This window comes from Salmo salar, chromosome ssa13 (genome assembly GCF_905237065.1).
Source record: "Salmo salar chromosome ssa13, Ssal_v3.1, whole genome shotgun sequence".
Classification (NCBI taxonomy): Eukaryota; Metazoa; Chordata; class Actinopteri; order Salmoniformes; family Salmonidae; genus Salmo; species Salmo salar.
The window spans coordinates 40,158,950-40,172,042 of NC_059454.1; positions in this window are offsets into that span (position 1 = coordinate 40,158,950).

Here is a 13,093-nt window from a genome sequence, read left to right on the forward strand (position 1 = left end):
CACACCCCTGTTAAAATGCCAGGTTTTTGTGATGTAAAATAATGAGACAAAGATAAATCATGTCAGAACTTTTTCCACCTTTAATGTGACCTATAACGTGAACAATTCAATTGAAAAACAAACAGAAATCTTTGAGGGGGAAAAATAAAAAATTAAAAACTCACAATAACCTGTTTGCATAAGTGTGCACACCCTAAAACTAATACTTTGTTGAAGCACCTTTTGATTTTATTACAGCACTCAGTCTTTTGGGGTAGGAGTCTATTAGCATGGCACATCTTGATGTGGCAATATTTGCCCACTCTTCTTTGCAAAAGCGCTCCAAATCTGTCAGATTGCAAGGACATCTCCTGTGCACAGCCCTCTTCAGATCACCCCAGAGATGTTTAATTGGATTCAGGTTTGGGCTCTGGCTGGGCCATTCCAAAACGTTAATCTTCTTCTGGTGAAGCCATGCTTTCGTGGATTTGGATGTGTGCTTTGGGTCGTTGTCGTGCTGAAAGGTGAACTTCCTCTTCATCTTCATCTTTCTAACGGACGCCTGAAGGTTTTGTGCCAAAATTGCCTGGTATTTGGAACTGTTCATAATTCCCTCCACCCTGACTAAGGCCCCGGTTCCAGCTGAAGAAAAACAGCCCCAAAGCATGATGCTGCCACCACCATGCTTCACTGTGGGCATGGTGTTCTTTGGTTGATGTGCAGTGTTGTTTTTGCGCCAAACATACCTTTTGGAATTATGGCCAAAAAGTTCAACCTTGGTTTCATCAGACCATAACACATTTTCCCACGTGCTTTTGGGGAACTTGATGTTTGTTTTTGCAAACTTCAGCCGGGCTTGGATGTTTTTCATTGTAAGAAAAGGCTTCCGTCTTGCCACTCTACCCCATAGCCCATTCATATGAAGAATACGGGAGATTGTTGTCACATGTAGCACACAGCTAGTACTTGCCAGAAATTCCTGCAGTTCCTTTAATGTTGCTGTAAGCCTCTTGGAAGCCTCCCTGACCAGTTTTCTTCTCGTCTTTTCATAAATTTTGGAGGGACATCCAGTTCTTGGTAATGTCTTTGTGGTGCCATATTTTCTCCACTTGATGATGACTGTCTTCACTGTGTTCCATGGTATATGTAATGCTTTGGAAATTCTTTTGTACCCTTCTCCTGACTGATATCTTTCAACAATGAGATCCCTCTGATGCTTTGGAAGCGCTCTGCAGACCATGGCTTTTGCTATGAGATGCAACTAAGAAAATGTCAGGAAAATCCTACTAGAACAGCTGAACTTCATTTGTGATTAACCAGAGTCACTTTAAATGATGGCAGGTGTGTAAAGACTTCTATTTAACATGAGTTTGAATGTGATTGGTTAATTCTGAACACAGCCACATCCCCAGTTATAAGAGGGGGTGTGCACACTTATGCAACCAGGTTATTGTAAGGTTTTTATTTTTCATTTTTTCCCTTCAAAGATTTCAGTTTGTTTTTCAATTGAATTGTTCACATTACAGGTCACATTAACAGTAGAAACAGTTCTGACATGATTTATTTTTGTCTCATTCTTTTACACAAAAACCTGGCATTTTAACAGGGGTGTGTAGACTTTTTATATCCACTGTAGAACATTTCTGGGACCAACACTTTACATGTTGCGTTTATATTTTTGTTCAGTATATATCCACCGACCCCCCTCATGTCAATAGACCATGCATACTAACCTTCACACACACAATACCTACCCCCAACCGACACCAGTCACTCACCCACACCATCCCCTCCTTACTAATACCTCCTTTTCTCTAATTTAGACTTCAAGCCTTGCATGAACAATCAACTAAGCCTCCATAATACAGAAAAACCTACAGTAGAAGTTGTTGCCTACTTGTAAACAGACGTACTATGACAAAAACACAAAGCCCACGTTCATGCCTAGCTCCAGTATATTTATTTGTTCATCATGGTGTCGTGGAAAGATTTAGTACATTTTAGTTCGATTCTAGAAGGTGAATTACACTAGTTCATGGTATTAAGCTTGATGTTGATACCTCTGCAGATGTTGATGAGATCGGACTCTAAATAGAATACAGTCATGTTAGCCTCCACAGTAGTTCGTTAGCTAGCTTGCTAACGGTTAGCTAATGCAACATAATGAAGCTAACGTTAGCTCGCAAAGTTACAAATCCCATCTCCAGATAGCAGCTGCCTAATTACATTGATATGGTTTAGATAAACAAATGTAGTTCGTTAGCAAGCTACGTTAACTCAGCTTGACTTATTTTCTGCTGCACTGATGTTGGCTGATCGCAAAGCTCCCTCTTTGAAGTGAAGGGGAAAATATAGATAGAATAGCATCACTTTTCAACATTAGATGCCATAGCAACCCAATCAGTTGAGACTTCAGTTCCATTTTGATAACCTCTGGCTGAAAGTGGCTACAAACAGACATTTTGATAATTCTCACAACTTAACGTCCTGAAATCGCTATGAATTCTGGATATTGTGGTTTGTCTACAACCAGGCAATGTAGCTGGCCCGTTTCTACTGGTGAGATACAGAAACACACGTATTTGCATGTTGTGAGGAAATTCAAAAATGTTATGACATATATTATATGTTAATAGCATATTAATGGACATATATAGTGAAATAGAGTAGTAATGAATTGTCCATTTAAAGTGCACAAGTTAGGGATATTTAGCTGTGCGGTTACATGTGACCGTTACGTTCTTAACATACTAAGTAAACTCATAACATTTCCCAAAATCAAATACAAATTCATCACACAGACAGTACAATAATGATCTGAGAGGCATGTACTGTAGGAGTTCTTGCCAACATCAGTCAGTGTGGCTGGTTATGACCGGTTACAATTATGTTCCCAGTTCCCCCATGTTGTTTCTATTAGATTCCAACCTCCGATGGTAGATAATGGCGGGTAATGGGACAGAAGTACAATCAACCTGTCATCTGACTTCAGCGTGAATAGATCGTACTGCTGCCTCCACTTTCCCCTGAGGCTGACAGCAGCAAGCCAACAGAGTATTCCTTCCCATGGAAATGTAAACAATGCTAGCAGGAGTGTTGTGAACCTCTCGTTTGTTTTGTTTAGGAAAGTGGCACAGATGGGCAAATTCCATCTCTTTGGACTAAGTATGCGTAAAATAAACAATATGTTCTATATTTTAGTGAAAAATAAGGGCCTAAGCTCAATGGACTTGACATTCCTTAAGGCTAGGACACCAACAAATCCCAGTCAGACACCAACATCTGAAACCAGAAAGACGTCACAAATAATCTGCTCTACGGCAGAGTTTAGAGTATGATGGTGAGATATGCCTTGGTAATTATCAGAAGGTAGTCTACCAGTTGATATTGCTACTGTAGCTAGGAAAACAAATGGTTTACAAGGACTTCTGCAAGTGTTAAATGAAAATACACCTAAAAAACTATATTTTGGTATTTGTTTCATTAGTCCACTGTTAATATAGTCCCAAAATGTTTTGCACGTCGGCAATCAAGTTTTTAAGATATAGAACGTTCAAAATAGAGAAAGTGTAACAGCATGATACGTTTTGCATCATATGATGATCCGGCTTTGCTTTATATCACGGGGAAATTGCGTTTGAGTCATTTGCTTTCTTGTCCAAAGTGACATGTAGACCACACAAAAAACTATTGATGAAGCAATTGAGTTTTTCTCTCCCTTCCAGTGTCATGATTATTAATTCAAGCTTAGTCTCTGGCCCTTGATATCTGTTATCAAACCTGCTCAGCCGTGCTGGAAATTATACTGTGAAAAATGAATAGGTCTATTGTACATTCTTCTACAAAAACATCCCAGATGACAAAGAATCTATCAATAAAAGGATTTGCTGATCCAACGAACGTACCGGTTAGACAAGTAAGACATGAATGGCCTACATTTCACATCCTGCGAATGTGCTCTTATCGCTTTGTCTTGGAGCACCTCTAGTATTTATGTGTGCCATTGTCTTGACTCTCTGTTGCGACTAAACTTGCGGTAACGCCTTCATAGATTTTTCCCTGAAGAGCCCATAAAAGTACAAAAAAAGCATATTCATATTCATCCTCTCCTTATTCACAGATCTGTGATCACCTGGCCAGAATTACAAAACAACCTCAGCTACTGTAGTTGACCGACAGAGATGAGTGTTTTATTGATGTTTATTTTACCAGTAGTACTAATCAAATCAAATCAAATGTATTTATATAGCCCTTCTTACATCAGCTGATATCTCAAAGTGCTGTACAGAAACCCAGCCTAAAACCCCAAACAGGGGTTCTATTACTTTAGTGTTAGTATTGCTCCTGACAGCATAAACAAAATGGCTGCTGTTGGATGAAAAAAAAAGGAAGGCTACAGTACACAGATGTACCTACCTAGTTCTGATAACAGCCACAATAACAAATTTAGGTTTCTCCAGTTTATTGTGAAACTGATGCTGGACAGAGAGGTCTAGGTATTTTCCGCATATATTTCAACTCTGATGTGTTTGTTGTGTCTCAGAATTTGAGTGTGGCCAGGCTGAGGCAGGATGGGTTTTCCGACACGCATAATGCATATTCACAATGGCTAGATAACTCAGACTGGAGAGAGAAAGATTATTTATCCACACTACAGGAGTTGAGTTATAATTTGAGATGTATTGATGCATTATTGATATATTGATGTATAGAGAACCCTCCATTGCACACATCTCAGTTTATTGCTCAAACCTCCATCGTTACAGTAAAATTCTGACTCATTATATCTAGAACTGCTTAATGAGATGAACACTCAAAAAGGGTTAACTTTATACCTCTGCTCTGCCCCTGGCTGATGTTCATACTTCAGACCATTGGTTGGGGTGGTATTTGGGAGAGTGGAGAGGACACATCTTCAAATCTTAAAAAATGTGGTTAAAAAATCATATAGTTAGATTTAAATGCTTTGGGACATTTTGTATGCTGTTGTTTTTGTGTGCAGAGCTGGTTATATTACTCCAGCATGGTCAGACATATGGTTCTCAGACATGTCACTATCTCTACGCTGCTCAAATTAGATTCTGCTCCAGCCCTGTTGGTTTGGAGGGGAATTGAGTTTACCACTGGTTCCTAATTTTGTAATTAAAATTGCAATAAAAAGGGAGGGCAAATGGCAGCGAGTATTTCAGTCTAGAGAAAGCTTGATAAACAGTCATTTTTTTGTTCTGTATGTTAGAAAGAAAATCCCTGCTTATTGAATTTCCAATTAAATTATGTAGAAAAACATGTTCAAATCATTCTTGCTCTTTAATATTCATCTGTTTGTATTATAATTAGCCCTATATGTAATACATGTGTCAATATACATTTACTTTAGTGTACTGAATAGTTTGATTCATTATATTCATTGTCAACATGCATAAACATTGAGGAATAAAGACAGGTGGAATTTGATTTCCAGGATATTTTGTTATGCAGGGCGCAGCAGGTGTTTATTACAAAGGACCACAGGAGGAGGCAGGTAGCTGGGTCCAGGGGCAGGCAGAAGCTCATACACAGAGGGTCCAAAAGGGCAACAATACAGGCAGGGAAAAGGATAGTAGCGTAGTCTGGGAGATCAGGCAATAGGTAGATAACAGGAAATCCGATAGGCTAAAGTACAGGCAGGAAATAGGCAAAAGGCGTCGTTAGTGAGGCAGGCAAAAACTATCATACACAGGAAAAACAGCGCTCCGAAAGACATGTGTCACAAAACAAACAATACCTCACAGTGATGGGGTGCAAAGAACAGAACTAAATAGTTAGTGATAATTACATACAGGTGTGTGAACAGGTGATTAGAATTCAGGTGATTGGGATCTGGAGAGTGACCTGCGTTCAGGGGATCTAGGTGTTTGAGAGTGTGAGCTGGAAAGTGGGCTGGAAAGTGACCTTCGTTCAGGGGATCTAGGTGTTTGAGAGTGTGAGCTGGAAAGTGGGCTGGAACATCCTATACACCACTTACAGAATTTAAATCATTGTTCACAGTAAGTGATATGAACAATATGTTATTCCCATGCCATGGTCAAATACACTAATTACGAACATTTGATTTTGGCTGATTCATAAAAAGCTTTCATGCTGTTACTGTAACCCAAACTGCTTGAACACTTATCAAGTCTCTTTTTAATTCATAGTGGCCATCGCCCCAAGAGGGTGATCTGATCTGTAAGCGACTGTTTCTTATACTTTGGGAGACTTACCCTTTAGCAAAATGGTTCTCACAAGTACAAATGGGTTAGCTAGCGTTTCTGCCAGAAAGTAGTTTCTAGTACAAATGAATGGAATAGATGCTGCTTTTAGAGCTACCAAGTGAATGGCTTAACATTTCAGAGGTGGGAGGGGAAGTGTGTTGAATACCAAACACTGTGTTTGAGTTCATACTCTTAGATTTGTGTTGTGTGATGAATTTTTCCACAATGCTGGCCCTACAGAGGAGGATGTTATGGGAAGTGAGTTGAATACCAAACACTGTGTTTGAGTTCATACTCTTAGATTTGTGTTGTGTGATGAATTTTTCCACAATGCTGGCCCTACAGAGGAGGATGTAATGGGAAGTGAGTTGAATACCAAACACTGCAGAGTAGAGTTGTTTGAATTAATACTTGTTTTCGAGTGGAGTAGCTGCATGTGTCCAAAATGACTGCTAACTGATTATTATTATTTTTTAAATGCAATAATGCTGTGCGGCTGTTATCCACTGGTAAACAAAGAGAATGTACGGTACAATCAAGCTGTTATTCAGACCTGAATTACACAGGGATTTGAGACCTTAGAACTGTCAGAAATAGACAGTCACAGCCCATCCCTCATACAGTTGAAGTCGGAAGTTTACATACACTTAGGTTGGAATCATTAAAACTCATTTTTCAACCACTCCACAAATTTCTTGTTAACAAACTATAGTTTTGGCAAGTTGGTTAGGGCATCTACTTAGTGCATGACACAAGTAATTTTCCAACAATTGTTTACAGACAGATTATTTCACTTATAATTCACTGTATCACAATTCCAGTGGGTCAGAAGTTTACATACACTAAGTTGACTGTGCCTTTAAACAGCTTGGAAAATTCCAGAAAAATGATGTCATGGCTTTAGAAGCTTCTGATAAGCTAATTGACATCATTTGAGTCAATTGGACACGTTCTGTCTCCTAGAGATGAACGTACTTTGGTGCGAAAAGTTCAAATCAATCCCAGAACAAAAGCAAAGGACCTTATGAAGATGCTGGAAGAAACAGAAGTATCTTTATCAAAAGTAAACAAAAGTATCTATATCCACAGTAAAACGAGTCCTATATCGACATAACCTGAATGGCCACTCAGCAAGGAAGAAGCCACTGCTCCAAAACCGGCATAAAAAAGCCAGACTACAGTTTGCAACTGCACGTGGGGACAAAGATCGTACTTTTTGGAGAAATCTCCTCTGGTCTGATGAAACAAAAATAGAACTGTTTGGCCATAATGACCGTCGTTATGTTTTGAGGAAAAAGTGGTCTTTCAAGCCGAAGAACACCATTGCAACCGTGAAGCACAGGGGTGGCAGCATCATGTTGTGGGGTGCTTTGCTGCAGGAGGGATCGGTGCACTTCACAAAATAGATGGCATCATGAGGCAGGACAATTATGTGGATATATTGAAGCAACATCTCAAGAAATCAGTCAGGAAGTTAAAGCTTGGTCGCAAATGGGTCTCCCAAATGGACAATGACCCCAAGCATACTTCCAAACTTGTGGCAAAATGGCTTAAGGATGACAACGTCAAGGTATTGGAGTGGTCATCAAAAAGCCCTGACCTCAATCCTATAGAAAATTTGAGGGCAGAACTGAAAAAGAGTGTGCGAGCAAGGAGGCCTACAAACCTGACTCTGTTACACCAGCTCTGTCAGGAGGAATGAGACAAAATTCACCCAACTTATTGTGGGAAGCTTGTGGAAGGCTACCTGAAACGTTTGACCCAAATAATTTTTTTTAAAGGCAATGCTACCAAATACTAATTGAGTGTATGTAAACTTCTGACCCACGGGGAATGTGATGAAAGAAATAAAAGCTGAATAAATAATTCTCTCTACTATTATTCTGACATTTCACATTCTTAAAATAAAGTGGTGACCCTAACTGACCTAAGACAGGGAATTTCTACTAGGATTAAATGTCAGGAATTGTGAAAAACTGAGTTTAAATGTATTTGGCTAAGGTGTATGTACATTTCCAACTTCAACTGTACTTCCTCACTGTGTGAAGCTGCTGCATGGTAGATCTACATCCTAATGATAACAATATAGTAAGGTAATCCAACCCTACTGTAGGAAGCTGAGTGGCAGTAATCAATGCTCCATTGTCCATCTCTTCTTTGAGCGACAACAATGATGGGATGAACCCTGCTACAATAAAACGTCAATAGGCAATTTGAGTGTTATCCTTTCACAAAAGACAATCAGTTCAAATGGGGTGAACGACAAACGATTCAATGAAGCAAGCTATGATCACCTCAAGGAGAACTTCAATTCCTCTCCAGTGTAGGCTACTGCATAAAACTGAGATTCTGTGTGTAGCGTTGCGTCAGGGGGAGATCTGGGGTGATTAGTATTGGCCAGTCAGGTTTTAGGATGCACAAGTGCATGTGGGTAAGTGGGTGTGTCAAACGTTGCCTTCTGTCAGATCAATGCAACATCCCATCACCCAGAGATGAGACAGTGAATGTTTTGATCGTGTGTGTGTGTGTGTGTGTATCTGCTCATGTGAAACCACAGTCAGTTCAACCACCAAAGACAGACTGAGTCAATCTCATCATAAAGCTAAAGACCTTCGTTTTCTTCAAGAATTTCCTTGATCGTCCTTGCATTATAGTCCTGAAACCCTTAGGGATCATCCCTTCACACATCAACGACTGAAAAGTAAGGACCGAATCAACTCTGCATATGAACTAGTGTAGTGTGGAATCATTTAAGAAGGGATTAACTCAAAGTTTTGCTTTTGTCTCTGAGCCTTGGCCTCATGAAATGTGGAATGTGTAATAGGGATTTTCAGGTGAATAAATGACAAGCACAGTCGCAGATAGTCGATCAAAATCAATCAGGTTTATTACAAGAATGCAGGGAGAACCCCTCCAGAACAGAAGCAAACAAAATGTCTAACTCACCTTGTCCTATGCAGGCCCTTGTATTTTAATCTCACAGCACCAATGTTCTGAAAACACCTGCCGAGACGCTCGTAGGAAGTCACCACATCAGCTGCTACAGAATCCCACAGTGTCACAGAATATAACAACAGTCAGTGTCCTCAGTTCTTGTACCTCCAGTCTGGCGTCAAGTCACTATCAACAGATATGAGAACAATGCATAACATTCAGTATCAAGTCTAGTGACCATCAACCAGTACACAAATGAGTGTCCCATATAGAACACTGGAAATCATGTGTATTGCATAAATTGAAAACATATACATATGCTAAGCATTGTGTTAATTATAAATATCTAATCACGTCTCTTGTTGATAACTACTAGTAGCCTCATTATTCAGTACCTTAAATAAACAGTCTGTAATACCTAATACGTGAGAGACATTTCTAGCCACGTCCTCTTTGTGTGCAGTATTCAGTCATGATATATAAAGATATATAAACAAGACGACAAACAAATATTCTTAAGTAGTCATTAAATGTATTCACTGGGTAACCAACCCCCAAAAGTCACGTAGTGTGAGTTGATCAGAAACACAAGACAGAGACTCTTTGGCTCTCCAAGTGAAGTATAAGCATGACCACTATCAACATGTGTCGGTTGCCTGAGGGAGATGCAACAGTGGATTTTGGCTCCAGAATACCAATAGTATTTATCTACCAAGAGACATCCCACTGGGCACACCACCTCATTTCAATGTGGAAATTTGGGTAATATTTAGTTGAGAGTTTGATCAATGAGACTTCAACCTTTTTTCACCCACTCAAAAAGATAGCCAGAATTTGAACATTGAATTCCCAAAGTGTTACCACTAAGCTTTTAACCATCTAAGCACAACCCAATTCCAATGGAGAAACAATGTCTGATTTTTGGTTTATTTGTTATTTAAATTGTGTTTTCACTGCACTTCAACCATTTAAAAACACAACAAAGATCAAATGGGAATGCAATGTCAGATATTTTGTATTTTACAACAACTTAATGTGTTATCACTGTGCTTCATCGAATAACACAACCAAATGACCTGGATTGCAGTTGAGATTACATTAAAAACTACAAAGTGGAAGTGATCAATGCTGTTCGAGATTCTCCACAGATTACTACAGCAATTGTGAAGATATCCACAGACCTTCGACCTTTGCATGCTATCTTGAACATGCACACTTTCTATGCTTACAAAAGTAGACATTGAGAGTTACAGTAAACTAACCTCAAAACGTGGCCATGGGTGTTATTCCTTTTAAGGTTGAATAAACACATTTACATTAGTTTATAAGATCGCCTTAACTTTAGGCTATTTACTGTATTACAAAAGTAATATTGAATTGTCATTAAAGATCCCATTGCACTTATCGTAAGAGTAGGGGTGTTAACCCCGGTGTCCTGGCTAAATTCCCAATCTGGCCCTCATACCATCACAGCCACCTAATCATCCCCAGCTTACAATTGGCTCATTAATCCCCCTCCTCTGCCCTGAAACTATTCCCCAGGACGTTGCTGTAAATGAGAATGTGTTCTCAGTCAACTTACCTGGTAAAATAACAGTAAAACATTTTTTATATCTATATATATACTGTATGTACTGGGTACAGATGTAGGATCTTAATTTCAGCCAGTTTGTACACAGAAGGAAAATAATCCAGCAGCAACAGGAAATGTGAATTATTATGTGGATTACAATTAATGGACATTTTTGTAGGGGTTGCTAGATTTTCGTAAGGAGAAATTAAGTCTGACATTTCAAAATGGAAATGACTAACTTCAGAAGCTTTTTTAAACCTCAATCAAATACACTACAAGTTTAAAATGTCCTGCATTGCAGCAAAGTTCTGCAACAGGGTGATCAAATGAAGATACTACATCTGTATAAAATGCAAAAAAACACATATAACACATATATTGCACAGAAAGAATCAAAAGACATGTGCCTTTTCAATTTCTCGATCTCCCTTTTTTTAAGTTGCGTGCAACATCCAGTGGCCTGTATTCATGGATGCCAAGGGAAGCCAGGCTTCCCCAAAAACGTACCGAGAAAAAGGAAAAACTTAAAAAAATTGTATTTAGTTCGCAAGAGGCTGAATGTATGTCACCGGAGAAAGCATCCGAGCGAGCAAAACAGTACCCCTCTGTCTCTGTATGTGTAGCCTACAGTATCTACCTGATGCCGTCTGGTCAAAAAGAGTATGGCATTGTTTCTGCCTGTGGCATTGAATGCAGGGGAAGCCAGTGAGCATTTAGCCTCGTTTGATAATAAAAGTATAAAATAATAGCAAATTACCATTGAGCTAAACTGAGTGTGCTGATGTAACGGCTGTCTACGGAAGAAGTGGACCAAAATGCGGCGGAGTTAGGGTTCGTCATTTTTAATGTTACGAACACTATGCAATTAACAAAACAACAAAACTGACAGCCACCACAGTCCTGTCAGGTGCAACAACAGTGACAAGCACAATTACCCACACCACACAACGGAAACGTAGGCAACTTATGTGTGACTCCCAATCAACCACAACCCTCTACAGCTGTGCTTGATTGGAAGTCACACGGCCAAAATTAAATGAAACAATAAAACACTTACTCCCTTCTGCCACGTCCTGACCCAACTACACCCTCTACTGGTCAGGACGTGACAGTACCCCCTCAAGGTGCAGACCCCGGGATGCACCTAAAAAAAGGAAAACACAAAAAAATCCCCAACAAAAAGGAACACCTAAACAATAAGGGAGGGAAGGGAGGGTGGCTGCCGTCACCGACGGCACTGTGCTACACCCTCCCTCCCCAACCCACCTATCCTGGAGGTGGCTCAGGTGCAGGACGTGGACCTCGCTCCACCTTCGGCGTCGCCCACTCTGTTGGCGCCGATCGCTGCGCCGGGCAGACGGGCCACTCGGGCTGACCCTGGCAGACGGACCACTCGGGCTGGGCCGGAAGGCATGCGGGCCACTCGGGCTGGGCCGGAAGGCATGCGGGCCACTCGGGCTGGGCCGGAAGGCATGCGGGCCACTCGGGCTGGGCCGGAAGGCATGCGGGCCACTCGGGCTGGGCCGGAAGGCATGAGGACCACTCGGGCTGGACCGGAGGGCAGGAGGACCACTCGGGCTGGACCGGAGGGCAGGAGGACCACTCGGGCTGGACCGGAGGGCAGGAGGACCACTCGGGCTGATCCTGACAGGCCGGGCACCCTGGCAGATCAGGGCAGGCGGGCACCTCTGGCAGAACCGGGCAGTCTGGCCACTCCGGCAGAACAGGGCAGTCCGGCCACTCCGGCAGAACAGGGCAGTCCGGCCACTCCGGCAGAACAGGGCAGTCCGGCCACTCCGGCAGAACAGGGCAGTCCGGCCACTCCTGCAGTTCAGGGCAGTCCGGCCACCCCTGCCGTTCCGGTGCAGTCTGGCCACTCCTGCAGTTCAGGGCAGTCTGACCTCTCTGGCGACTGTTGACTGGCGGGCAGCTCTGACGACTGTTGACTGGCGGGCAGCTCTGACGACTGTTGACTGGCGGGCAGCTCTGACGACCGTTGACTGGCGGGCAGCTCTGACGACCGTTGACTGGCGGGCAGCTCTGACGACCGTTGACTGGCGGGCAGCTCTGACGACCGTTGACTGGCGGGCAGCTCTGACGACTGTTGACTGGCGGGCAGCTCTGACTCAGGATTCACCAGGCTGGGGAGACATAACGGAGGCCTGGCTTGAGGAGGTGGCACAGGAGAGACCAGGGTGGAGAGACCCACTGGAGGACCGGTCCGTGGAGGAGACACGGGCTTGACCAGGATAGGGAGATCCATTGGAGTACTGGTCCGTGGAGGAGGCACGGGCTTGACCAGGATAGGAAGACATGCAGGAGGCTTGGTTCTGGGTGTAGGTACAGGATGTGCAGGGCTGGGAAGACATGGAGG